Source organism: Prionailurus bengalensis, chromosome D2 (genome assembly GCF_016509475.1).
Source record: "Prionailurus bengalensis isolate Pbe53 chromosome D2, Fcat_Pben_1.1_paternal_pri, whole genome shotgun sequence".
Lineage (NCBI taxonomy): Eukaryota > Metazoa > Chordata > Mammalia > Carnivora > Felidae > Prionailurus > Prionailurus bengalensis.
Window position 1 is genome coordinate 57,224,985 of NC_057351.1, and position 27,158 is coordinate 57,252,142.

Below are 27,158 nucleotides of genomic sequence, written 5' to 3' on the forward strand. Positions count from 1 at the left end.
TTTGTTATAGAGAGAATGTTCTGGTCCTATTTCATAATGATTACTCTTACCCTCCCCCTACCAGAACTACTAGAAAATTCTGGATTCCACAAAAGGTATGTATGTGTGTGTGTTGGGGGGGGGGGTGTATGGAGGGGGGGAGGTGCTGAGACTATAGCCTCCACTCTCAAGCTAGTCTACACTAAGTCTCTAACAATTCATCAAAATTACCACTAAAGTGTTCCCACAGGTTTGTGGCTTCAGCATTTTCTGTTCCAGGTAAGCAAATTTTGGTGATTTCCTGGATTCACCTAGTTTTTCAGATTTTCAGGGTGGTGGTTTGCCCTACAATCTTAATTCTCTGATGGGTCCAAGAAAAGTCATTCATTTTCAAATTGTTCAGCTTTTTCTTGTTGAATGAATGAAAATAAAAACTTCTAAGCTCTTTCCATGCTGGGGCTAAAACCAGAAGTCCACTAAAAATATTCTTATTTTATAGGCCAGCACTGATCTTTTGGCAGTACTAGCATTAACGGTGGTGTTGAGAAATAGCCTTCCCTCTACCTTGTATTGTGAATCAGTGTATTAATGTGATCAATTAGTCATGTCTGCCATGGGAATGAAGCCACATATTTGCCATTTTGATCAAAATTATTTCTAAGTCCCTTTCCAGATTCAAGGATCAACGACTCCTCTTTGACAAAGAGTGGAATAACACTGGGGTCCTCTCAATACATATGAGAATCCTATTTTAGTTAATATTAATGAAATTGTATTTTCATACAATATTGTCCAAAAAATGTATACAGGGATATATCCAACATATGAGCAAATCAAAAGAAAATGACTTGCCCAAAGGTCTCATGAAAGTTTTCTATTTGGGTTTGATTTTTCACACTCTTATTTATGGATGAGATTGAGAAATTACTGTTGTTTTGCATTGCCTCAGTCCCTATGCTATGGTTTTTCCTTAATGTGGGTTTTGCATCCATGCCTTTGAAAGAATAGGATAGAAAAAAAGTGTCTAGTGTGTGTGTGTGTGTGTGTGTGTGTGTGTGTAAAACAGTATCCATATCACCACATGGTAGACTTTTTATAAGGACCTACCAGAAAAATTTATCTCAAGGCTTAGTAACAGGAAAATGATGTTCCTCATGAAAAATTAGTTTAGTTTTTGACTTATGACTACTATGTTTTGTTTTCTACTTTGCTTTGGCTACCTACTTAGAAGCACAGAACAAATTTGTAGCCTATCACTAACAAGAGAATAAAACCAGCTGATACATATTTTAGAATGTTAATCTTTCCCACTGATTTATTATTCTTCTAAATTTTCTATTTACTCTTATTTCCTCAATTATTTATTTTTTCATTTTTCGATTTAGACAGAAAAGTGACCAGAAGTAAGACTGAAAGAAGCTGTGAGAAAAGAAAAGACACTCAATAATTTATAAACTATGTATTTAGTCCTCTATATATACAAAGCAAAGCAAAGCCCCTTAGTCTTATTTTCTGCTTTATTTCTTTTCTCCAAAATCCATCTTTAATTTTATCAAATAATTCAGGAAGTCCTATTCTCCTAGCAACTTTAAAAACACTCTATTCTTTGTCAGGTCAAATGTTTTATTTGATATAATATAGTTTGAGGTTGAATCATGAATCTATTAACCTTTAGTTTGTTGTAAATGGATTTCCCCTTCTAAGAATTTTTAGACATTTTTATGTTTTCCTGGGGCTAGAGCTGGCTCTCATAAGTGGTCCCAAGAGTTGGTAGGAATTGAATTAATATAATCAGATCTTTCCAGAACATTTTTTCTCCAAAGATCACAGAGTACTTCACAGGTAAGTGAACTTAAGGGATCTTTCTGAATGAAAACAGGGAAGTTTTGTTTTCTCCTTTCACAATGAAGAAGGCAGTCCAGAGATTCACTGCAGGACATTCTGTCAGGGTGTGTGTGGAGTGTTGCAGGAGGGGAGAGGGTTAGAGGTTGATAGAGAAGTGGAGGCTGATTTAGGATTATGGGGAGATTGACAGGCCTACATAGTACATGAAGGCCTATAGCTTTGCCAAGGGGCCTGCAAATTTTTTTCTGTAAAAAGGTAGGTAATAAGTAATTTAGGCCTTGGGGCTATCTGGTTTTTGTTGCCACTTCTCAACTCTTATTTGGTAATGCGAAAGCAGCTATAGACAATTCATAACTTCATAGGCATAAGTATGTTCCAATAAAACTTTACTGATGGACACTAGGATCTGAATTTCATAGAATGTTCACATCACAAAGTATTCTTCTTCTTCTTCTGATTTTTTAAAAGTATTTATAAATGCAAATAGCATTTTGTAAGGCTCACTGGCTATACAAAAACCCATGATGGGCTGGATTTGTCCTTCAGGTCATAGGCTGCTAGACCCTGCCACCCCAAACAATTAAAATTCTCTAACACTAGAAAACTACCAGTTATCCTCTTGGACTAAACATTATCAGCCAGGTTTCCCACAGTTGATTTACAATCACCATTAGTAGGCTTAACATACCTAGCTCTGGTACCTATCTGTAATGATTTTCATACATAAGTATATGAATCATCATCACACAAAGTATGCTAAATGTAGATTCTGTGACCCTGGGCAAAGCCCCTGAATCTACATTTTAACCATCATCCCAGGTAATATGATTTGTGAGTAGATCCAAACTTTGCAAATCAGTGGAGCATGATAAATTATTAGATACTTTGCTTATATAAAACAAACAAAAGCCCACCTGGTCCCTAGTGACAAACAGCAAGTGTTCAAAGTAAGATCAAGCAGCAAAGAAGGTGCTCAAAATACACTTGGCCTTCCAACACTCATTTCCAGCAGCTGTATAAACCCCCATATTTCTTTATTTCACTCTTCCTACTCTAAATAGCTTTCTTTTCTGTGAACTCTTCTAATCTACTGTGTGCACTATAATTTATAGTAATATAAAGTATTGAATCTAGAAACAATTCAAGGCGATATCACTCACTGTAATCTAAACTGACTTCATAAAAATGTAATTTGGACTTCTAAGTAATTGCACATGACTGAGTGTATGCTAGGAATCCCTGCTCCGATCTTAAATATGTAAAGATGCTGTACAAATAAAACAAAGACTATTAGCTAAACTTGAAATGAAAGGAAAGTCCCAAATAGTAGCAGTAAATAAGGACTCAAAATCAGAATGGTAATTGAATAGAATCAAGAGAACCTGGATCAGGCATTGGCCACAAAGGCAGGAATTGGGGGCCACATCTTATATCAGAAATCTCAGAGGGTTGCTTCATACCTGAAACAGGGAATTTTGTGAAGCACTTGTTCATGTCTTCTGCTTTTTTTTAAGATCAAATTCACTCTCTTTTCTTATTGACTAGGAGGAATGTCTTATATATTCCCCATGCAAACCTTTTGTTATATTTACATGACCAATAACTTCTCTCAGTTTGTGACTTGTCTTTCCACTCTTGTATGGCATCTTTCTTTTTTTTAATTTAATGAACATTGTTGACTGATATGAAGTCCAGTTATTCAATCTTTTTTCCCGGGTTAATGATTTTTATGTCCTACTTAAGATATCTTTGCCTACTTCAAGGTCATGAGCATATACTATTTTCTTCTGAAGTGTTATTGTTTTATCCTTCACATGTAGGCCTGTGATCTCTCTTGAATTAATATTTTTTGTTCATGGTGTGAGGTATGGATCAAGCAAAAATATTAAAAGCAGCCAAATAAAAAATAGACTTTACCTCCAAAAAAGTGATCATATTACCACATTTGACTTACCAATAAAAACTATAGAAACTAGAAGATAATAAAATGACTTTTGTTTCAATAACAATACTATTGACAATAGACATAAATTGGAAGCAGTCCAAATATTCATGAATGGATGAATTGTGTAAACAAAATGTGGTATACCTGTTTGATGGAATAAGTTCTGATACATGACACAACATGGATGAACTTTGAAAACATTATGTTAAGTAATGTAAAAATATAAGTAAAAACTTAATTTTACTTTCTAGCAGTATAACTATTATTTATTCAGGTGTGATTTTCTTTGTATGAATGAATCCTTATTGTAACTTAATAAGCTTCTTCTCTAAATGTTTTTCAATTGAGGCAAAATTGCATAACATAAAATTAGCCATTTTACAGTTTATAATTCGTTGGCATTTAGTACATTCATAATGTTGTGCAACCACCATTGCTATCTAGTTCCAAAACATTTTCACCCCAATAGGAAACCCCATATGCATTAAACAGTCAATTCCCATTCCCCCCTCTCCCCAGCCCCTAGAAACCACCAATCTTTCTGTCCCCAGGGGTTTGCCTATTCTTGGCATTCCATATAAATGGAGCCATACAATATGTGATCCATTGTGATTGGCTCCTTTTACTTAGCATAATGTTTTCAAAGTTCATCCATGTTGTGTCATGTATCAGGTACTTATTCCATCAAACAGGTAATACCACATTTTGTTTACACAATTCATACATTCATGCCCATTTGGACTGCTTCCACCTTATGGCTATTGTCAGTAGTGTTGCTATAAACATTTCCATACAAGTATTTGTTTTTAAGAACACTTGGTTACAGTTTGAAGAATACCTGTTTTAAATTCATTGCGGTATATAACTAGGAATGGAACTGCTGAGTCATAGGGTAATTCTATGGTTAACTTTTTGAAGATGTGAGCTTCTTGAATTTGTGACATTTTCTTGGTCATTGTCTTCAAAACTTGCTTCTGTTACATTCTCTCCTCTTTTTCTGATACTCTAATTCTAGGTATAGTAAAAGTTGACTGTATCCCTTCTGTTCCATGCACTTATTTTTCACCATTCTTTTTTTCCCCCTGTGCTTCATTTTGGTTATATTTCCTATTAATCTGGCCACAAGTTCATTAATCGTATGGTTTTGGTTTTTGTTTTTGCTATAACCTGTCTGCTGGTAAACACCTCTAGAGGGTTCTTAATTTCAGATATGTTTGCACTTCTAGACCGTGCATTTGATTTTTGTAAAACAGATTTCAGTTCTCTTTTAAAATTCTCTACTTTTCATCTTTCATTCACATTTTCCTGAACATACTGATCAGAGTTATTTAAAGTTCCTTGTCTGGTAACTTAAATTCCAAGCTCACCTGAGTATGTACATACAATTTAGTTCTATTTTTTAGCATGCCTATAATTTTCAAATGGATCTTAGATGTTACAAATGAAAAAATTTTAAGGGTATGGATGATTTTCCATTCTCCAAAGACAGTTATGTTTTCTTCTGGAAAGGATATAGAATACCAGCAGATTACCTTGATTCTGTTGAAGCTTGGTTTAAGGCTTTATTTAGTAGGTTTGGTCTATTTCACATTTGCCTTACTCTATGACACTGTCCTTACTTCTAAGGCATAGTCATTACTTCTTTTTTTTTAATTTTTTAAATGTTTATTTATTTTTGAAGGAGAGGGAGACAGAGTGTGAGCGGGGGAGGAGCAGAGAGAGAGAGAGAGACAGAATTGGAAGGAGGCTCCAGGCTCTGAGCTGTCAGCACAGAGCCCGATGCAGGGCTCAAACTCACAGAGCATGAGATCACAACCTGAGCCGAAGTTGGACGCTTAACCGACTGAACCACCCAGGCACCCCGGCATAGTCATTACTTCTAAGGTATAAGCCTTGTAGAGCCACAGCTAAAAATGAGGGGACTTTATTAAAGCCTCTACACATTGACAGGACTTGAGCTCCAATTGGTTTCTTTATCACCCTGTGGTTGCTGAAATCTTTGTGCAGCATGTTAGCCTCTCAGGTGTTGGTTTTTGCTTGGTTTCTAGGGGTACATGTATACTTGTACATGCAGCTGAAGAAGTGGCCCATGACTTGTGGAAATTTTGTCACATTTTTTGGCTCCTTCTCTGTGTTTTGCTCTTCTCTGGAATTTTGCCCTTTAATACCCAGCCACTCTGATGGCCCCAAATTCTAACTCTGAGTTCCCAGCCTAATAAGAATGCTGTTGCTGCTTAAACTCTATTTCCCTAGGCTGTAATATGGAAATATTTTTAGGAAAAATTCTAGGGGGTTTACTTCATGAATTTTCCTTCTTTTAAGGATACCAGCCCCTCAAGTCTCCCTGTGTTGGTTATAGTCCAGTGCCTTCAAAAGATTATTTTATTATTTGATCAACTTTTAGAGTTGTTTTTAGTAGGAGGGTCAGTACAATACAAACTACTTCATCATGGCCAGATTAGAAGCTCTCAATAAACAAGTTAACAAAATACTTAAAGAAAAAACAATCCCTATATTAAATACATTTCTGCAAAGGATAGACAAAAAAGGAAAACTACTCAAACCATTTTAGAATGCTAGAACCCTGATTCTGAAGGCAGTAATAACAGTAAAAGAAAATAAAATTACAGGAACATTTAGCTTATGAATATGGAAACAAAAATTTTAAATAAAATATTAACACACAGAGGGGATGCCTAGGTAACTTGGTTAAGTGTCCAACTCTTGGTTTCAGCTCAGGTCATGATCTCATGGTTTATGGGTTAGAGCCCCATGTCGGGTTCTGTGCTGACTGATTGGAGCCTGCTTGGGATTCTCTTGCCCTCTCTCTCTCTCTCTGTCCCTCCCCTGGTCACACACTCTCTCTCTTAATATAAATAAATAAACATTAAAAAAAATATAAACACAGAGAATACAGCAATGTATTAAAAAAAACACTCCAGTATAGATAGGGTTCATCCTATAAATAAAAGCATAGTTCAATATCAAAAACTGTCCATACAATATACTATCTTAACATATTAAGGGAGAAAAACCACAGGATCATCTTGATAGATACAGAAAATAAATTGGACATACAGAGAAATGAGGGAGGGGCCAAGATGGTGGAGCAGTATGGAAATTCTCTGCTTCTCTCATCCCTGAAATGCAGCTAGATCAGCACCAAACCATTTTGCACACCTAGAAAATTGATCTGAGGACTAACACAACAATATGCATCACTTGAGCCACAGAACTCTGCAGGTATGCAGATCAGAGAGGTGAACTGGGGGAGAGAGAAGCCATGGAGGGTGGGGAGCTGTTTTTGCTTGCAGAGAGAAGACAGAGACAGTGGGGAGTGTACAGGAAAAGCACTCGCCCTGAAAGCAGCTGGAGAGAAAGAAAGAGTGGAAACATGTGCAAGGAACTGAACAAGAAAGGGAGAAAGGAGAAAGGAGAAAGTTTCATTACCATTAGGACTCTATAAACAGAGGAGTGAAGAGTCAGAAACTCCACAGCTCAATACCTGGTGGTGCTCTGATGGGAAGCGGGAAGGGAAAATCCCCAGGAGCAGAGAGGAAGGTCTGAGTGGTCCTTGGGCCACACCGGGAGAGGCGGATCCTCTACCAGGAGGACATGTGTTAGAGCCCATGCAGCCTACCCATAGGCAAAGGTCCCAGGGGACCCCAAATTACAGCCACTTTTGCTGGTGTTGGAACAAAGACGTCAGGGGGTGGTGAAGCCTGGCTCCAGATGTGTGTTGTGACTTACCATAATCCCTGAAATGCTGCTGCTACATGATCATGGGAAATTTTTCAGAGGTGGGCTACCACCCAGGTGCAGTCTTTTGGTCTCTGCAGTGGCATGGTGGCATAAGTGTTCTGGGGGGGGCGGGCCGGCACCTGGCCATTGCTTGCTGAGACCCTCTCCCAGAGGGTCGGAGTGGGTTCAAGCCACAGGGCCCTCAGAAATGAGGGGTTTGGAAACAGCCCCATTTGAGATAAAATTTGGGAAGGAGGTGCCCACATGGCAGACTGACAACTTGGTTTGGACAGTGTAGAAGCAGGGAGTGGATGGAAGCTGGAGACAAAGAGGGGTGCTTGGTTGCTGGTGTCATGAGCACAGTGTTGTGATGCTAGAGACTAGGAAGCTATGTGATGCCATTTTCACCTCCCCTGCAGATGTGCCTACACTGGTAGGCATGCCACATGACAGCTGAACCACCCCAGTAAGCTAAGCAGCTCCACCTAGTGGAGAACAGAGTCATTACACCAAGTCCTGTCCAAGGCACAAACCAAGCCCTAGAGGACGACCACAAGTCTCTCCCACTGCTTAGTGTATGGACTATAAAGTGCTTCATAGTTTGACTTCCAGGGGAAACGATGTAATTTTGTTCAGATTTCATTCTGTTCGATGGTTCATCTCTTCATGTTTTTTCTTTTCTTATTCTTGGATACAGAAAGATTAAAAAATTTATTTTTATTTTCTGTTTGTATAAAAAAGATTTTTTTTACTTTTGTCTACTATATTTTTGTAAAGTTTTTAGTATATTTTACATACTTCATTTTATTTTATTCTATTTTATTGTATACATTTAAAAATATTCGAATGTTTTCCTTATCTTTTCTTTTCTTTTCTTTTCTTTTCTTTTCTTTTCTTTTCTTTTTTCTTTTTTTCTTTTCTTTCCCTTTCTTCTCTCTTCTATCAAGCTTCTTTCAACAACCAGACCAAAACACACCTAGGATATAGCTTCATTTGTTTTTTTGTGTGTTGTTTATAATTTTTTTAATTTAATTTTTTTACTTTATTAATTCTTTTACTTCCCCCAAAGTGATGAAATGAAGGAATTCACCACAAAAGAAACAACAGGAAGAAATGACAGCTAGGGACTTAATCAACACAGATATAAGCAAGATGTTTGAACCAGAATTTAGAATCACAATAATAAGAATACTAGCTGGGGTTGAAAAAAGCATGGAATCTCTTTCTGTGTAGATAAAAAAAGTAAAATCTGGTCAGGATGAAATTAAAAATGTTATAACTGAGGTGCAATCTCAAATGGTACCATGGCAGCAAGGATGGATGAAGCAGAGCAGCAAATTAGGGATACAGAGGACAAACTTACGGAGAATGATGAAACAGAAAAAAAAAAAAAACAAAACAGACGGAAACTAAGGCAAAAGATCATGATATAAGAATTAGAGAACTCGACTCATTGAAAGGGAACAACAGTCAAATCAAAGGGGTCCCAGAATATGAAGAAAGAGAAAAAGGGGTAGAAGGTTTATGGGAGCAAATCATAGTAGAAATTTTGTAACCTGGGGAAAGACACAGGGACCAAAATCCAGGAAGTACATATAACTCCCATTAGATTCAACAAAAACCGACCATCAATGGGACATATGATAGTCAAATTCAAAAAGTACATAGACAAGGAAAAAATTATGAAAGCAGCAAGGGAAAAAAAGTACTTAACCTATAAGGGAAGACTGATCAGGTTCACAACAGATCTATCCACAGAGACTTGGCAGGCCAGAAAGTAGTGACAGGATATATTCAACGTGCTGAATTGGAAAAATATGTAGCCAAGAATTCTTTATCCAGCAAGGCTATCACTCAAAATAGAAGGAGAGCTAGAGTTTCTCAGACAAAGAAAAACTAAAGGAGTTTGTAACCACTAAACCAGCCTTGCAAGAAATTGTAAGGGGGACTCTATGAAGGGAGAAAAGATGAAACAAAGCAAAAAATACCAAAAACAACAAAGACTAGAAAGGACCAGAGAACACCACCAGAAACTGCAACTCTACAGGCAACACAATGGTAGTAAGTTCATATCTTTCAGTATTCACTCTAAATGTCAATGGGCTAAACGCTCCAATCAAAAGACATAAGGAAACAGAATGGATAATAAAACATCTTATCTATCTATATGCTGTTTACAAGAGACCCATTTTAGACATAAAGACACCTTCAGATTGACAGTAAAGGGATGGAGAAAAATCTGTCATGCTGATGGTCAACAAAAGAAAGCCAGAGTAGACATACTTATATGAGACAATTCAGATTTTAAAATAAAGACTGTAACAAGAGATAAAGGGCTTTATATCATAATTAAGGGGTCTATCCACCAAGAAGATATAACAGTTGTCAACATTTATGCCCCCAACGTAAAAGAACCCAAATATATAAATCAATTAATCACAAACAAAGAAACTCATTGACAATAATAACATAATAGTAGGGGACTTCAACACCCCGCTTACAACAATGGACAGATCATCTAAGCAGAAAATGAACAAGGAAACAACAGCTTTGAATGAAACACTGGATGGGATGGACTTAACAGATATATTCAGAACATTTTATCCTAAAGCAGAGGAATATACATTCTTCTCAAGTGCACATGGAATGTTCTCCAGAAGATATCACATACAGGGACATAAATCAGCCCCCAACAAATACAAAAAGATCTAGATCATACTGTGCATATTTTCAGACCACAACACTATAACTCGAAATCAACCACAAAAAAATTTTGGAAGGACAACAAATACTTGGAGATTAAAGAATATCCTACTGAAGAATGAGTGGGTTAACCAAGAAGTTAAAGAGGAAATTAAAAAGTACATAGAAGTCAATGAAAATGATAACACCATGGCCTGAAACCTCTGGGATGCAGCAAGGTGGTCATAAGAGGGAAGTACATAGCAATCCAGGCCTTCCTAGAAAAGGAAGAAAGGTCTCAGATAACCTAAACTTACACTTTAAGAGCTGGAAAAAGAACAACAAAAAACCCCAAACCAGCAGAAGATGGGAAAAAATAAAGATTAAGGCAGAAATCAATGCTATTGAAACAAAACAAAACAAAACAGAACAAAAAAGCAGTAGAACAAATCAATGAAACCAGGAGCTTGTTCTTTGAAATAATTAACAAAATTGATAACTCCCTAGCCAGTTTGACCAAAAAGAAAAAGACCCAAATAAATAAAATCAAGAATGAAAGAGGAGAGATCACAACCAACACTGCAGAAATACAAACAATAATAAGAGAATATTATGAGCAATTATATGACAATAAATTGGGCAATCTGGAAGAAATGGACAAATTCCTAGAAACATATAAACTACCAAAACTTAAACAGGAACAAATAGAAAATTTGAACAGACCCATAACCAGTAAAGAAATTGAATTAGTAATCAAAAATCTCCCAAAAACCATGAGTCCAGGGCTGGATGGCTTTCCAGGGGAAGTCTATCAAACATTTAAAGAATAGTTAATACCTATTCTTTTGAAGCTGTTCCAAAAAACAGAAATGGAAGAAAAACTTCTGAACTCATTCTATGAGGCCAACATTACCTTGATTCCAAAACCAAAGACCCCAATAAAAAGGAGAACTATAGACCAATTTCCCTGATGAACATGGATGCAAAAATCCTCAACAAGATATTAGCCAACTGGATCCAACAATAAAAAGATTTATAAATGGGACTTATACCTGGGATTCAGGCTGGTTCAATATCCACAAATCAATCAATGTGTTACATAACATTAATAAAAGAAAGGACAAGAACCACATGATCCTCTCAATAGTTGCAGAGAAAGCATTTGACAAAATACAGCATCCTTTCTTGATAAAAAACCCTCAAGAAAGTAGGGATAGAAGGATCATACCTCAAGTTCATAAAAGCCATATATGAGAGACCCATCACTAATATCATCCTCAATGGGGAAAAACTGAGAGCTTTCCCCCTAAGGTCAGGAACACGACAGGGATGTCCACTCTTGCCACTGTTGTTCAACATAGTACTGGAAGTCCTAGCCTCAGCAATCAGAAAACACAAAGGAATAAAAGGCATCCAAGTCTCCTAGGAGGAAGTCAAACTTTCACTCTTCACAGACAACATGATACTCTATGTGGAAAATCCAAAAGATACCACAAAAAAACTGCTAGAACTGATCCATTTAAATCCAACTGCAGGATTTAAAATCAATGCATAGAAACTGGTTGCATTTCTATACACCAATAATGATGCAACAGAAAGAGAAATCAAGGAATTGACCTCATTTACAATTGCACCAAAAACCATAAAATACCTAGGAATAAACCTAACCAGGTGAAAAATCTATACAGTGGAAACTATAGAAAGCGTATAAAAGAAATCAAAGCACGCGCGCGCACACACACACACACACACACACACACAAGGAAAAATATTCTATGCTCATGGATTGGAAGAACAAATATTGTGAAAATGTCTAATGCCCAAATCAATATACATATTCAATGCAATCCCTATTAAAATAACACCATCATTCTTCACACAGAGCACATAATCCTAAAATTTGTATGGAACCACAAAAGACCCCAAAGAGCCAAAGCAATCATGAAAAGAAAACCAAAACTGGAGGCATCACACTCCCAGACTTCAAGATGTATTACAAAGCTGTAGTCATCAAGACAGTATGGTACTGGCACAAAAGCAGACACTCAGATCAATGGAACAGAATAGAGAATCCAGAAATGGACCCACAAATATATACCCAACTAATCTTTGAGAAAGCAGGAAAGACTATCCAATGGAATAAAGACAGTCTCTTCAGAAAATAGTGTTGGGAAAACTGGACAGCAACATGCAGAAAAATGAACCTGGACCACTTTCTTACACCACACACAAAAATAAACTCAAAATAGATAAAAGACCTAAATGTAAATCAGGAGGCCATCAAAATCCTAGAGGAGAAAGAAGGCAAAAACCTCTTTGACCTTGACCGCAGCAACTTCTTACTCAACATGTCTCCAGAGGCAAGGGAAACAAAACCAAAAATGAACTATTGGGACCTCATAAACATAAAAACTTTCTGCACGGGGAAGGAAACAATCAACAAAACTGAAAGGTAACCAACAGAATGGGAGAAGATATTTGCAGATGACAAATCAGATAAAGGGTTAGTATCCTAGATATATAAAGAACTTATCGAACTCAACACCCATAAAACAAATAATCCAGTGAAGAATTGGGCAAAAGACATGAACAGACACTTCTCCCAAGAAGACATCTAGATGGCTAACAGACACATGAAAAAGTGCTTAACACCACTCATCATTAGGGAAATATATATGAAAACCACAATGAGATACCACCTCACAATAGTCAGAATGGCTAACATTCATAACTCAGGCAAGAACAGATGTTGGTGAGGATGTGAAGAAAGGGGAACTCTTTTGCACTACTGGTGGGAATGCAAACTGGTGCAGCCACTCTGGAAAACAATATGGAGGTTCCTCAAAAGATTAAAATTGAGCTACCCTACAACCCAACAACTGCACTACTATGTATTTAGCCAAAGTATATAGGTGTACTGTTTCAAAAGGACACATGTACCCCAATGTTTATAGCAGCACTATCAACTATAGCCAAAGTATGGAAAGAGCCCAAATGTCCATTGACAGATGAATGGATAAAGAAGATGTGTGTGTGTGTGTGTGTGTGTGTGTGTGTGTACGATGGAGTATTACTCAGCATTCAAAAATAACGAAATATTGCCATTTGCAATGATGTGGATAGAAGTAGAGGGTATTATGCTAAGCGAAATTTGTCAGTCAGAGAAAGACAATATATGACTTCACTCATATGTGGAATTTAAGATACAAAACTGATGAACGTAGGGAAAGGGAAGCCAAAATAATATAAAAATAGGGAGGGGGATGAAACATAACAGACTCTTAAATATAGAGAACAAACTCAGGGTTGCTGGAGGGGTTGTGGGTGATGGGATGGGCTAAATGGGTAAGGGGCATTGAGGAAGACACATGTTGGGAAGAGCACTGGGTGTTATACATTGGGGATGAATCGCTGGACTGTACTCCTGAAATCAGTATTGCACTATATTCTAACTAACTTGGATGTAAATTAAAAAATAAAAATACGGGCGCCTGGGTGGCGCAGTCGGTTAAGCGTCCGACTTCAGCCAGGTCACGATCTCCCGGTCCGTGAGTTCGAGCCCCGCGTCAGGCTCTGGGCTGATGGCTCAGAGCCTGGAGCCTGTTTCCGATTCTGTGTTTCCCTCTCTCTCTGTCCCTCCCTCATTCATGCTCTGTCTCTCTCTGTCCCAAAAATAAATAAACGTTGAAAAAAAAATTTTTTTTAATAAAAATAAATAATAATTAAAAAATTAAAACAGGAGCATCTCGGTGGCTTAGTCAGTTAAGAATCTGACTTCGGCTCAGGTTGTGATCTCAAGTCTGGTGGGATCGAGCCCTTCATTGAGCTCTGTGCTGACAGCTCAGAGCCTGGAAACTGCTTTGGATTCTGTGTCTCCCACTCTCTCTGCCCCCTCCCCTGCTCACATTCTGTCTCTCTCTCCTTCAAAAATAAACAAACATTTGAAAAATTAAAACAAACGAAAATAAAAGATAAAAACAAAACAGAACAAAAGTTATACACAAAGGTTTATAGCAGCCTATTCATAATCACCAAAAACTGGAAGCAACCAAGATGTCTTTCCATAAATGAATGGATAACCAAACTGTGGTACATCCATATAGTGGAATAGGAATAGTATTCAGTGACAAAAAGAAATGAGCAACCAAGCCAAGAAAAGGCATGGAAGAATCTTAAATGCATATTGTCAAGTGAAAGAAGCCAGTCTGAAATGGCTACATACTGTGTGACTCCAAGTACATGACATTTTTGGAAAAGGCAAAAAACAGAAGCAGTTAAAAGAGCAACAACTGCCAGAGATTCAGTGGGAGGGAGTGGAGGAATGCACATGTGGAACCTGGAGGATTATTAGGGCATTAAAACTGTTCCATACGAAACTGTAATGGTGGATCTGTGTCTTTATGCATTTGTCAAAACCCATAGAACTTTATAAAGAGTGAGTTTTATTTTAAATTATGGACTGCAGTTAAGAATAATGTGTCAATATTGATTCATTAACCATAAAAAAAAAGTGCCACACTAATGCAAGATGTTAATAGAGGAAACTCTGTGTGGGGAGTAGTAAGTGGGAATGGGCAGGGTATAGGGAATTCCATGTACTATGAACAATTGCTCTGTAAATCTAAAAATGTACTAAAAAAATCTATTAACTATTTTCTTAAAAATTCAATTGGGGATCAAAAAAAAAGTGGAAGAAAATTTGCAATTTCCATTACTTAAAAAATAAATAAATAAAACCACTCTAATAATGGACCCAGATGTTAAATCTTCTGAGCCTGATAAAGACCGTATACCAAAAATCCAGAGAAAACATACTTTATGATGAAAATTAAGTCATTCCCATTCAACTGAAGAACAGACAAGGATGCCTTCTACCGTCCTTACCATTTAACACTGTATTGAAGGGGTCTATTAACTAGTTCAAAAAATAAAAATGAAAAAGAAAAGCACACAGCTATTGGAAAGAAAAAAACAAATGTATCATTATTTGCAATAGAAAATCTAAAAGACATCATTGAAAAATTTTGGTAACTAGTGATAAAATTTATCACAGTAGCTACTTAAAAGACGAACATATGAAATCTACAGTGTTCTCAAATACTAAATACAACTAATTAGAAAATGTATTAAAAAGATGACATTCACAACACTAGCAAACCTGTAAGATCTTTGGTAATTAATCTATCCAAATGCACAGAAACTAGATGAAGAAAATTATGAAATCAGATTTTTAATTCATATTCATAAATAAAAATATATTCAATATGGAATTAGACCTAAGCATTAAGAAAGCTTTAAAAATCTAAGGAAAAAATAAATCGTTATGATCTTATGATAGGAAATGGTTTTCATTAACTGTACAGAAGAGAAAATAAATGAAATAAATGTATATGGAATAATACACATAGCTCTTAAAAACATGTTGAGCAAAGAAAGCAATCTGCAGAATAAGTAGGCTTTTTACTTCATATTTATATAATTATATATAATTTTCAATGATATAATTTATGTACATCTTTAGAGCACATAAAGCAAAACAATAGATACTTTAGAGATTTTCCTGGCTTTAGTAAAAATATAAAAATAAATATAGTCTGGCAGCATGCAATCTAAAGTTACATAAGTGGTTATCCCTGGGAATTCATGAGACTAATTAGCAGAACAGGTTGACTTCAATTTCATATCTGTGATGTTTCGTTTTATATAAAAATATCATAAGTGAAACTTTAAAACATTTTAATACTTATTAATTATGAGTATGGATACAGTAATTTTTCATATAATCATTTCTGCTGCTATTTCAGACTTATAAAATAAGACAGTCAGAGGACCCTATGAATGGCTCTTTAATTTATAATAAACCACCCTCTCATCTTAGAAAAAGAGTCAATAAAGAGTCTCCTTGGAACAAACTTCTACACAAAAAATTTTAAAGTTAAAGAAAACAAACAAACAAAACCCAGGCCAAAGTGAAATAGAAATTTTATAAGGAAATGGGTTCTTTTCTAAGGGTGGAATGGAGAGCTGACAATAGATGCCAACTGTTAGCATTTTCTTCCCTGGGAGCTAGATGTGGCCAACTCCACTGAGTACTTGTGAGGCATTATGGGCTAAGAACAGGGAAGTTATGAGTTCAATTAAAATTTGGTCGCAGAGTCTTTAAAATTAATTTGTTCTGCCTGCTACTAATTTCATTCTTGGCTACTAGACTGGTTATTTATTTGTTTGTCTCAATGAAAAGAGGAAGTGCTGCTCGTGGGGCAGATCGAATTGAAGTACACATGAGGGGCAAAGAATGGTCATGTATTAATGAACAAGACAGAGCTGATCCTGCAGAGGTTCTCAGCACTATTTTCTCACTGCAAATTAATTTTTTAAATTTGATGACAATTTGAGTGAAGAACTGCACAAATGTCTAGGGTTTCTGTTTTCTTTTTTCCAGTGTTGCTGGGTAGTTTTCTCACTTTAGAACTGGAAAGAACTACATGGTCCTAAGGACCTTCTCATTTACAGACTTGGAAACTGAGACCCAGAGAGGGTAAATCATTGGTCCAAGGTCATACAACTCATTACTGGGCTTCCTTCCAACCCCTCTGAAAATAATTCCATGTTCTAATTCTAAAATTATTCCACCCTTATTAAAAACGCAGCTTTTAAAAGTCACCCTTTACACACCATAGCTTCTCTTGGCCACAGGAAAGACCTTGGCAGTGGGGTGGCAAGTGAACTCATTTGAACAGGGGAGGTAATTCCTGGCATCAGCAGTGTCTCTGGGCTTCAGCTTCCCCATAATATCTCTTATACACTCAGATTCCAGAGCCTGAAGAAGACGTGGCCACTTTCTGCTTCCTTTATGAGGAATGGTGATGCAGTCACCAGGAACAGTGGTGCTTTACTGTCATGTTAATAGATGTACCTGTAGTAGTTTACTCTCCACAATAAATCTCTCATTTCCATATATATGGAACCCATTGTGTTTGCCAAGCACATTTCATCTATAGTCTCGTTTGAACCTCAAAACTTTCATGATGCAAGTAAGTCAGGCCCTATCATCCCAAGTTTCCAGAGGAGAAGGTTGAAATGCAAGGAAGGAGTGCACTGAGTTGGCACCAGAGACCAGGGCTCGTGTTGGCATGCCCACCTTGAATTTTGGCTGCTAGCCATTCCCTGGGTCCTCTTTGCCCTGATACAGCCTTCCTCCCAGGTTGTATTGGGTCTGGGAGACACAGAATAACCAGTACTGGTACTGCCTTGGGAATCATAAGCCTGTGTGAAAGGGAGGGGAGCATAATTATCTTTTTCAAAGGATGCATAAGGAAAGTCACTGGAGGTAGCATGATAAAACTTGAATAATGGAAGGCTCAAGGGGTTCTGGTCTAGGAGGACAACATATGGACCAGTGGTTTTCACATCCCTGCTTCACTATAATCACTTGAAGTTTCTTTTCATTTATTCAAGTTTTGTTTAAATAGGTACTAGATTCACAGGGTTCAGAAATCAAAAGGAACAAAGGGTGTATGGTGAAAAGCCTCCCTCCCACCTCTATATCCTAGTGACCCAAATCTCTCCCTAGGAGGCAAAAAAAAAATGTTATCAATAATGTTAAGTAAAACATATATTTACTTCTTCTCTACGCACACATTTTTACACAAAAGATAGTATTCTAGATACATTGTTGTTAGCTTTCTTTTTCTCACCTAAATAATACATTTTGGGAATTGTATCATATTAGTATGCAAAAAACGTCCTCTTTCTTTTTTAAGCTATATGGTATATAATACCATGCATATACCATGATTTTCATTTAACCAATTCCTTCCTAATAAACCATTAAGTTCCTTTCAATCTTTTGCTATTACAAACAAAGCTGCAATAAACAGCCTTGTGCAATGGATTTCTAAGAGAACTAAGTTTTGTTCTAAGCTCTAATACTATGCAGCCATGTGGCCTTGAGCAATCAGTTAGTATTTTGACCTTTTAGAAATGGAAAAAATCTTAATGACCATTTGGTCTAGCATTTTCTTTTTTTTTAATGTTTGTTTATTTATTTATTTATTTATTTATTTATTTATTTTGAGAGAGAGACAGAGTGTGAGTAGGGGAGGAGCAGAGAGAGAGGGAGACACAGAATCTGAAGCAGGCTCCAGGCTCTGAGCTGTCAGCACAGAGCCTGATGCGGGGCTCGAACTCACGAACCAGGAGATCATGACCTGAGCTGAAGTAGGACAGTTACCGACTGAGCCACTCAAGCACCCCAGTCTAGCATTTTCCCAAAGTATATGCATGGAACACTAGTCCCAAAGGGTGTACACCCTGCAACTTGATAGTCCAAACTAGATTCTGAGAAGACCATAATGAACAAAAAGTAATTAATCCAGGCTTTCACAAACTTGTTTAATAATGGGGTGACTTTTTTCAGATATTGATGGTTAATTTTATGTGTTAACTTGTTGAGTAATTTTGGATGAGATTAATGTTTAAATTGGTATACTCTGAGTAAGTAGAGTGTCTTCTATAATGTAGGTGGGCCTCATCCCATCAGTTGAAGGCCTGAGTAGAAAAAAAGATAGGCTTTCCCAAGTAAGAGAGAACAAGAGGAAGTCCAGCAGATGGCTTTGGACCTCATCTGCATCATCAGCATCTAGCACATGCTTGAACAGCTTGTTTTAAACACTAATCTCTCTAGGAAGATAATATAAGCTTGTAAAATAAATTTTAAAAGATTCAAAGAACTCCAAAGAAAAGATTGAAGAGACTAAGGTATGATGAGTTGTCAAATAAATTGCCCCATGCTAACTACAGGAGGTTAGAGACAGATGAAGGTCATTTGAAATTTACAGAGGATGTGAGAATTAATATTGGTCACAAAGGATGAGCAGATGCAATGGCAGAGGTGTGAATGTTAGACATTCTAAGAGTCAAGAAAACCTAAGGCATGTTTCGGGCACATTGGAAACCAGTTTGACTAGGCCACCAGTCTTCACCAATAATCCTTTCATTCTCTCATTCAATTCGTTATTGAGGATCTACCATGTACCAGAGACCATTCTAGGTACTGGGGATATACCAGTGAGTAAGACGAATTAATGCGTCTGTGCTCACGGAACTTACATTCTAGAAGGGGGGGGGGAATAAATAAATGTGTCAGAGTGGGGATAAATGTTATGAAGAAAAAAATAAAGCAGGATAAAGGAGTTACAAGGAGTATTGGCCTGGGGGAAAATTGCTCTTTTACAAAGTAGCCAGGGAAGGCCACTTTGGTCAGCAGACATTGGAGCAGAGTCCTGAAAGAAATGAGAGTCGTGCAGATTTCTGGGGGAAGAGTATTGTACACAAAGGAAAAAGCAAATGCAAACACCAAAGATGAGAACGTGACTGTCATATTCAAGGAACAGTAAGCAAGGGAGGAGGACTGCACAGGGGGTAGGAGGGTAGTAGTAGGAGAGCCAGTTAACTTGGGCCTATAGGTCAACTTAAGGGCTTTAGTTCTAAGTCAGATGAAGAGACACTGAAGGATTTTGAGCAGAGAAATGGTAGGATACCTCTAGCTGCTTATTGAAAATAAGCTATAGGAAGAACAAGCAGATCTTGCAATAGTCTGGGGAAAAATAAAAATTGTTTTGAATTTTGGTAGTAGTAGTGGAAATGGTTAGAAGGGTTTGGAATCTAGATATATTTTGAAAGTAGAACTAAGAGGATTTGGTGATGGATTGAATGATGGTAGTGTAGGACAAAGTGTTCTGTACAAGGAGGGAAAAATCCTGGGTTCTGGTCTGTCTTGTTACTATTTGGTCCCATGACTTTGAGTAGCCCACATAACCTCTTTGGGCCTTACTTACCCCACTTGTAAAATGGGGTCATTAATTTCTTGCCTGGAGTTAGGGGCATCAAAATTAGCACTCCATTATTTACTCTTTTGTATTTCTTGCTATAGTTTCATGTAAAGAACTGTATGTTCCCTACTACATTGTAAATTTCTTAGAAGATGGGACCTTGTCTAATACCCCTCTATATCATCCAGTGATAATCAACTGATTGAGAATAAACAATCTTCAAATAATATAGTACTGCCCACTACTTCTTTTATTTTTCTGTGAATCTTTAAATTTAGTCCTTAAGAACAAGCTCCAGTTTCAAAAAGCAAGAAAGGAAAGGGAAAGAGGAAGTTACAAATCAATAGTTACTACGTTGAGGGAGGTAGATTAGTTAAGAAAGGCTTACTAAAGAAGTTGAAAGTGTGACATGGGAACTTAACTTTAAAGGAGAGCTAATGGGAATGCAAGCTGGTGCAGCCACTCTGGAAAACAGTATGGAGGTTCCTCAAAAAACTAAAAATAGAACTACCCTACAATTCAGCAATTGCACTACTAGGCATTTATCCACGGGATACAAGTGTGCTGTTTCAAAGGGACACATGTACCCCCATGTTTATAGCAGCACTATCAACAATAGCCAAAGTGTGGAAAGAGCCCAAATGTCTATCGATGGATGACTGGATAAAGAAAATGTGGTATATATATACACAATGGAGTATTACTCGGCAACCAAAGAGAATGAAATCTTGCCATTTGCAACTACATTGCAATGGACCTGGAGGCTATCATGCTAAGTGAAATTAGTCAGTCAGAGAAAGACAAAAATCATAAGACTTCACTCATATGAGGACTTTAAGAGACAAAACAGATGAACATAAGGGAAGGGAAACAAAAATAATATAAAAACAGGGAGGAGGACAAAACAGAAGAGACTCATAAATATGGAGAACAAACTGAGGGTTACTGGAGGGGTTGTGGGAGGTGGGATGGGCTAAATGGGTAAGGGGAACTAAGGAATCTACTCCTGAAATCATTGTTGCACTATATGCTAACTAATTTGGATGTAAATTTAAAAAAATAAAAAATAAAATTAAAACAATAAAAATAAATAAATAAAGGAGAGCTAAGATTTTGTAAGATAGAGAAGGGAAAGAAAGGCATCCCAGGGAGAAGAAATAGCACTATATGAACATGCATGCTGTGGAAAAAGAACCATTGCCCCAAATGGAGCACAACATGCCCCAGGGTAAGAAAGGTAGAAGAACAGAGAGGGGCAGATCTGAAAAGTTAAGTGGCATTTAGATTATGATAAACTCTGTATGTTGTTCTAAAGTGTTAAAATTACCAAGGAGAAAATGGGAAGTTATCTTTAGAATGTGATCACCATGACAGCAAGTTCTTCTGCCTATTTTGTTCTCTATTGTATTCTTAGTGTCTATCACATGCCTGGCACATAGTAGGTGTTCATTAAATAGACACCAAGTGAATCACTGTTTTTAAACATAAGAATGACATAACCAGATAGTATTTTAGAAAAATAACTGGTGGGCACCCGGAAGGCACAGTAGGTTAAGCATCTGACGTTGGCTCAGGTCATGATCTCACAGTTCAGGTGTTCAGGTCCCACATCTGGTGAGCCCAAGCCCTGCTTCTGGTGAGCCTTGCCTCTATCTCTCTCTCTCCCTCTTTCTCTCTCTCTCTCTCTCTCTGCCCCTCATGGGATTCTCTCCACCCCCACCCCCACCTCTGCTCCTTTGCTCACTTGTGCCCTCTCTCTCTCTCTCTCTCAAAACAAACAAACAAACAAACAAACAAACAAACAAACAAAACAACCGGCAACTGATTGGAAGGGCCTGGGACGTGAGATAGAAAAGGGGCAGGGAGAAAAGAGGCAGCTAGTTAGTAGATTATTGACAGTCTAGGTGAGAGTCAGTAGGCCAGGTATACAATGTTCTTAAATATAATCAATAGGAACTTTGTTGAATGAATTTAAATAATTGAATGCTAATAACAACTACATTTTCTTAAAAAATATTAGTATGCAGGGGTGTTTGATAAATATTTATGAGTTTAATGTAGGAAAGCCATTAATTCTACATCATCTAATCTGCTTTGTTGGCTGAGTGATCAATCAATATGCAATGACTATGATACTAAAACTGCTGTAACTGATTCATTTACTTTGGAGAATAATATTCTCTACAATGTACACAAAATAGTTAATCCTTTCTTGCAGTGATGCCTGGTTTACATAATTCTTTTTTTTATTTTTTGAGAGTGAGAGTGTGAGTAGGGGAGAGGCAGAGGGAGAAGGAGAGAGAGAATCCTAAGCAGGCTCCATGCCCAGCCTGGAGCTTGAGGTGGGGCTCGATGGATCTCAGGACTGTGAGATCATAACTCCAGCCAAAATCAAGAGTGGATACTTAACCGACTGAGCCACCCAGGTGCCCCTACAAAATTCTTTAGGACATGATATCAGAGTCATAAAATTGCAAAAGGTGAGAATGCAGAGGGATTATTTGTGAAAATATTAAGGATGTAGAGGAAATCCTTAAAATAAAAAAGAATTTTCAATGGGACTAGAGAGCGAGTAAGAAAGAGAGTCCAGGCTGAGGAAGAGTAAGAGCTGAGGAATAAAAATTAACAAGAATATGAGAAAAGATAGGAGACAAGACAAAGAAAGTGAAAGAGGTCAGGGCTGAGAGACATTCAGAGAGGACTCAAGTAGAACTAAATATTGGTCTTACATAAAAAAGGACATTCAAGTAACAGGATACTGGGGATGCAAACAAACAATCAGACCGAGGTAGCTTTAAATCCTGAGCCTTGCCTTCCTCATTGTTAAAAAGGGGAAAACAGTAGCAACATTCCATGGTGGTTGTGAGGATTAAGTGAGATGATAAACATGAAGTACAAGGCACATAATAAAGTATGTGACACAGATAGCTATTAATTTCATCAGGAAGAAAGCAAAGGGCTGTTTCTGTAAGTAAAAACAACTTAGGAAAGGTTAACCTGAAGTAATAGTCAGAAAGGGGAATGTGGTTGAAATTTTGGAAGCAGAACAGAATCACACTAAATCATGCCATTAACTTCTTATTCCTTCATGCCCCTTGCTGTACCAGGTTGGATAGATATTTGATAATAATCCCAACAAAGTCAAGCATTTTAATAAAAATTTTAAAACAGAACAACAACAACAAAAGGCTAAAAATGGTTATAAGAAATTAGGGCTGCCTACCTAACTTGTGGAGTCTAGTGCAAAATGAAAATGCAAGATCCTTTGTTTAAGAATTTCAAAGGTGACACAGAGCATTAAACCAAATGCAAGGCCGTCCTGAGCACAGAGCCCTCAGTGACTGCATAGGTCACAAAGCCATGAAGCCAGCCCTGCAAGGGATAAACCATGCTGGTAAAGTTTATGTCTAAGGCTCTAAAAGTAGTCAGGTGGTAAAGTTTATGTCTAAGGCTCTAAAAGTACAAGCCTGGGGCCCTTGGCAATGAGAATATTCAAGAAGTGTGTCAATTAACTGTGAAGGTTCTGGGGTCTTGAGATACATGGCATAGAGGCACTAGTCACAGTGCCAGCTGGCCCTGAAATGCTGGTTGATGGCCAACTGACATTAGAAGAGTTGGCACTAACTGCTTTTGGGACCTGCATGAAATATAATCATTTCCTGCCTCTTTGATTTTTCACATTTTAGTTAATTAAGTTACCACTTGAGGACATAAAGTAAGCCAGCGATTTAATTTTTAAAAAACCATTCTAGGACATGTAAAACTTTCATTCTGGACCACCAGAGGTGGGTACATTTCCAGCTAATACGAAGGAGGTGGCATTTCTCCCCAAATCCAACATCTCCTAATGTGGATACTAAAGGCAGGCTTAGCCGTGGGAAAACTGGTCACATTTTAAGGGGTAAGTTTGTTTTTAGCATTCCCACTTTTCATCTCCCTTTAACTGTCCTCCTAGTGAATGCTAACAAAAATAAAAGCCCTTTTAGAAAATGCACCGTAAATAGTTTCAACAGTTTCAATCTACCAGAGACAAAAGATAAAGACAGCAAACACACTTGGGCATTGTTATTTCCCTACTGTTTTCATTTTCCTATCTTTTTCCTGTTCCTGTTCTTCTGCTCTTTTATCTTCTACTTCACCTCCTTATTTACTTCAATCCAATGTAAATGTAATACCTGATTACAAAGTACCTCATTGTGTCACCACAAAATTGATTAGACAGTGAACCAATCTTGTTTCCAATCCATTTACAGATGCTTATGTCACCTCTTTGGGTGGAATATGAAAAAGCAGCATCATTATTATAGTGACATTTGGCAATTACTTGTCTTGCTTCTACTTAGAATTGTATCTAAAACTAAAATGGAACCTAGAGGTGACTCTGCTTAAGCACCTAATTTCACAGACTTAAAACAACTTCAGAGATAGACCTTTCCAGGGTAAACCCAGGCACAGGTGGAGAGCACGACTGGCATACAAACCAGTAAACTGTACCACAGGACTAAACAGAAAGAGCACAGAGCTGTCAACTAGCAGGTACTCAATAAGTATGTGTCCAACTGAGTAAAGAAATACAAGAAGACATGAAATTCTAGAAACCTCGGTTCTAATAAATGCTCTGCTAGTAACTACATATACTAAATGGTTATATAATTAATGATAAATATAAATTATAAAGTAGTAGAGATGTATTATAATAAATTATAAGCAAAGTTATAATTATAATAAAGATAACAAAGATAAAATAATTACATATGAAGATAATAAAAGCATTGATTATAGATAAAGATAAACTGATTAAATGCTCTAACCTTTTACAACCTCTTTTTCATCATCTACAAAATAAAATAATATTGTTTTGACCAAAAGCAGAGTTCCAGGAACAATACTCTTAATACATGTGCTATACATAATTTTTATTAATTATATAACAATCTAACTTTGGTAAGACTGTTGAAAACTTTAAAGGTATTGTATTTGAAGTTATTCTTTTCTGGAGATCCTGAAAACACTGTGGCCTTGAAACTTCGTGTTTTATCCTCAGGGGCGAGTTGGGTGGGAGGGGCGAGATGGTTTATCCTCAGGGGCGAGGTATGGGGAGACAGTTCACGTGAACTGTCTCCCCATACCACTTTGTTAAAGGTGTGCTTCAGGAGTAAAGCATGTATTTTACAGTGTGATCGGGGAAGGTCTCTGAAAAACAACCCTGTATTATCATTGTGACACTTTTCTCCCAGTTGAGACAGATTCACATTCAACATTTGTCAAATGTCCTCCATTTACAATGGTCTGTATTTGATGTTAGGTTGAACCACACGAAATTGCCCTTCTTGTGGGTCAAGAACAGTCAACGTTGGCAATTTTATATGGCTCAACCTAATACTTTAACGTGTTATCTCCCTTTTCTCTTACAATTATGCTACAAGGTATATGATGTTACCCTCATTTTACAGATGAAGAAGTGAAGGCTCAGAAAAATTAAATTGATTTGCCTAAGGCTCTACAACTTGTTAATAGCAGATTATAGGTAGAAACCTAAGATCTCTGGATTTCAAGTAGGATGGTATTTCTTCTGTACTACAAAACAATACAACAATTTAAAAGACAGTGATTCAACAATGAAATAAAATTGGGTAGGGCATTGGGGAAGATTGAGTGGGTTGAGAAGCTCTAAGGGTTCCAAAGAAGTTGAGAAGTAAAGAAGTGAAATAAAATAACAATTTCCTACAAAAATATATCAATTCCCTTCCTCCTGGAGACAATGCAATTGTAACTTCAATAATGTGTGTGCCTTGGGCAGAGAGCACAGGAGACAAGCAACAGCTACCACATGACTTGAGGGTTCCAGGAGGCAGTAAATGATTATAATCTGAGTAAAGGGAGGTAGAGACAGCACTGAGGGGAGAGAAGAGGAAGTGATGAGACTGGGAGGGAGTCAAGAGGATTTTCCTGTCTGTCTGCTAAACTCACTCACAGTGTAGCTCTTGGAAAACTGAAGTTGAGTACAGAAGCAAGTGAGCAAAAAGCAACTGTTAATTGAATAGATTCTGAAAAATGAGGTTGTGCCGGATTAATCGGCATCTTTTTGCAATCTGTCCACTAAATCTGATATTTGGGCTGTGTGTTGTTTTCTGTTAATTAAAATTCTTAGTACAACTGCAGGAAAAATGCTTTGTTCTTACAGATATTCCCAGGAGTGTTGGAAGGAGAATGTGCCAGCTAAAAATATCCCATGAATCTGAGGGAGAAATTCATAAAACTGTATGGATCATGATCTTTGACAAACATTTCGGTGCCTTTTGTTCTCTCACACCCAAACTCTGGCCCAGGAAAAATAAAATAAGATAAAATAAAATGTCTTCAGATAGTCATATGTGTCTTCCGTGTGTCTTCTCCATTTCTCTCTCATGATTTAGTGAACACTAATCGCATACAAAACACTATGTGAAGTAATGGAGGAGGGACTAAGAAAGAACCACAACACTTTTCTGTCTCTTGTTACACAAGAATAAGTTAATTTACATTATGATCGTTGGGCCTTTATGTGTTCTACTTCAAAAGCATTTTAAATGAGGACTTGGGGGCATGAGTTAGTAGTGTGGTGTGAGGGCAGGAGGAAGAGATGTCCAAACCTAGTTCTTAACATAGGGTCTTTGGATTCCTTATGAGGTCCAAGGATGGGCTTCGAGGAATCCATAAAAGCCTTGAAATCTTGTCTAAAACTGTGTGTGTATTTCAGGGTATACACATGCATTTTTCTAAGAAAATCTATAGTTTTCATCAGAATTATAAAAGGATTGATTACCTTAAAAGGTACCCTATACCCAAAGAAACAGCACTAGAGATTTGGCTCCTGTGATAAGTGGATAAGGATCTGGGAAATCTCTTTAGATTTAGAGGTCCTTCCTGAGATTTTGAGTTCCACCAGACCATAGACTGCTCCCTCACTAGGTTGGTTTTCTTAAGCAAAGGAAGATTGCTGCTGCTGGTGATACCACTGATTTTGCCCTGTCTGGAGTAGAGGCTGTATGCTCTCCTTATGGCAAAACTCTGCTCTTCGTGAAATAAAAACGTCCCCCGTGCCACTGGGAAATCACCCATCTCTTCACTCTGGGCATGCCAGATATCCAGAA

General features: G+C 37.3%; 1 protein-coding gene and 1 long non-coding RNA gene across 2 annotated transcripts in view; one reads left to right on the top strand and one right to left on the bottom strand.

Moving 5' to 3' along the window:
- Nucleotides 1–26,404, top strand: LOC122493118. The gene is made up of 2 exons (XR_006299826.1): nucleotides 1–258; nucleotides 26,210–26,404. It is a non-coding gene; the product is annotated as an uncharacterized LOC122493118 (long non-coding RNA).
- HPSE2 (heparanase 2 (inactive)) overlaps nucleotides 1–27,158 on the bottom strand; it is a 663,935-nt gene that overhangs the window by 174,027 nt on the left and 462,750 nt on the right. The gene's annotated exons all lie outside the window — the stretch shown is intronic.